This window comes from Schistocerca piceifrons, unplaced genomic scaffold, assembly GCF_021461385.2.
Source record: "Schistocerca piceifrons isolate TAMUIC-IGC-003096 unplaced genomic scaffold, iqSchPice1.1 HiC_scaffold_665, whole genome shotgun sequence".
NCBI lineage: Eukaryota > Metazoa > Arthropoda > Insecta > Orthoptera > Acrididae > Schistocerca > Schistocerca piceifrons.
In genome coordinates, this window is record NW_025728910.1 from 42501 (window position 1) to 45000 (window position 2500).

At 57.8% G+C, this 2500-nt stretch overlaps 1 non-coding gene across 1 annotated transcript in view; it reads left to right on the forward strand.

The window, feature by feature from the left end:
• Window positions 1-1471: 1471 nt before the first annotated feature.
• Window positions 1472-2500, forward strand: part of LOC124765858 — a 1909-nt gene continuing 880 nt past the window's right edge. Inside the window, exon 1 of the ribosomal RNA XR_007012906.1 lies at window positions 1472-2500. This exon is cut by the window's right edge and continues 880 nt beyond it. This is a non-coding gene — a ribosomal RNA (small subunit ribosomal RNA).

Here is a 2500-nt window from a genome sequence, read left to right on the forward strand (position 1 = left end):
ACTGTCCGCTGATGTCGTACGCGTGAACCACAATCTGTACTGCACATTCGTCCTTATGTACTGAATGATACATCGTGGCACATGTGTGACCGCACAACGACTGCGCCCAAAAACGGCGGACCATACAGTGCAAATATTGTGCACGCAGCTACGTGTCGTCTCCCTATGAGAGCTGGATTGCAGTGTGGTACGCCATAGAGACGTGTGGGAGGAACGGACGCCGTGGATGGCGATCAGCATGAGCTGTCTGTTGATGTATTCGGACCTAGTCGTCTCTCCTCACACACCGTGATGGCATGGTGCACCGCGTTCCATATCTGCGACATGCTACAGAGGCCGGTTGACAGTCGTTCGAGCAATGGACATCGCATACGTACGGGGGCCACCTTCCACGTATTGTCTAGGCGTGCACATTTTGTTGCGTGTATGTGGGCAGACGTAGTGTGGCGTGACACCTGACACAGGCATGCAATAATCGTTGAAGTTGCAAATGGCGATGGACGCCTGCGTTTTCTGGTGAAGTTACGCAAATGAACAAATGGTAACCTGTTGTGGTGCGGTTGTTCTCGCTAGGGGTGAATCGGTGATGGCGACGATAGGTTGAGGTACTAACCGGTTGTTCCAGCGATACCCACCATGCCGACGAAACTGAACGGCATCTGGGTGTGAAGCGATACGCGGCGGTGGCTGGGTGGGACCGTCCCCGGCCGGTGAGGGGGCGCCTCCCGGCGTGCTGGCCGCGCGGTGCGTGGGCGCACGCGCTACAGCCGGCTGGTGGGGGCGGCCAGTGGCAGGCGCGCCGGCCGACGGACGCGGCAGGCGTCGCAGCTGCGCGCCGGCGCACCCTGCGCGCGGCGCCGTGCGGCCAAAGTAGGTCCTCGCGGGCCCGGTGCGAAGCGCGGTGGACATCTTCAGTGTGCTGGTCCGATTGAGGACTGTGTGCGTTGAGGATGCGCCGCCGCCCGGCGCTCGGCGCCGCGACGCCGTCTGCTGCTCGGTCGCCCCAGCGGTTCTCGCTGGTGGTTTGTATCGCAGCTGTGCGGATGTGTTGGCGCGTGCGCTGTGCTGGGAGAGTTCGCTTCGGCACCCAAGTGGGGCTTTTGTCCTTCTGTGGCGCTGGCGTTGGAGCTGCCGGTCACCGTAGGTGGCGCGTGTTGTCTCCCGCCGGCAATGCCACGACAGCACGCTCCCGGGCCTCTGTCGGCAGCGGCAAGCTCAGTTGGGAGCACGGGTGGTCGCACCGAAAGCGTCTACTCGCCTAACTCCGGGCGATTGCGCCTCTCTCGAACCCGACCAAGTACTTGGGACGGCGCTGCGCGCCGCCGGGACCTGAGAGGGTTTCGAGGTGTATTGTGCAGGGGAGCTCAGCCTCCTCCTGTTTGCAGAATGATTGAGCGGACGCTTGCGTGTTCGCGCGGGCCCCCGGGACACACTCCCGGGCGGCCGGCTGCTCAGCTCTAGTTGACGCAGCTCCCTGGTTGATCCTGCCAGTAGTCATATGCTTGTCTCAAAGATTAAGCCATGCATGTCTCAGTACAAGCCGCATTAAGGTGAAACCGCGAATGGCTCATTAAATCAGTTATGGTTCCTTAGATCGTACCCACGTTACTTGGATAACTGTGGTAATTCTAGAGCTAATACATGCAAACAGAGTCCCGACCAGAGATGGAAGGGACGCTTTTATTAGATCAAAACCAATCGGTCGGCTCGTCCGGTCCGTTTGCCTTGGTGACTCTGAATAACTTTGGGCTGATCGCACGGTCCTCGTACCGGCGACGCATCTTTCAAATGTCTGCCTTATCAACTGTCGATGGTAGGTTCTGCGCCTACCATGGTTGTAACGGGTAACGGGGAATCAGGGTTCGATTCCGGAGAGGGAGCCTGAGAAACGGCTACCACATCCAAGGAAGGCAGCAGGCGCGCAAATTACCCACTCCCGGCACGGGGAGGTAGTGACGAAAAATAACGATACGGGACTCATCCGAGGCCCCGTAATCGGAATGAGTACACTTTAAATCCTTTAACGAGTATCTATTGGAGGGCAAGTCTGGTGCCAGCAGCCGCGGTAATTCCAGCTCCAATAGCGTATATTAAAGTTGTTGCGGTTAAAAAGCTCGTAGTTGGATTTGTGTCCCACGCTGTTGGTTCACCGCCCGTCGGTGTTTAACTGGCATGTATCGTGGGACGTCCTGCCGGTGGGGCGAGCTGAAGGCGTGCGACCGCCTCGTGCGTGCTCGTGCGTCCCGAGGCGGACCCCGTTGAAATCCTACCAGGGTGCTCTTTATTGAGTGTCTCGGTGGGCCGGCACGTTTACTTTGAACAAATTAGAGTGCTTAAAGCAGGCAAGCCCGCCTGAATACTGTGTGCATGGAATAATGGAATAGGACCTCGGTTCTATTTTGTTGGTTTTCGGAACCCGAGGTAATGATTAATAGGGACAGGCGGGGGCATTCGTATTGCGACGTTAGAGGTGAAATTCTTGGATCGTCGCAAGACGAAC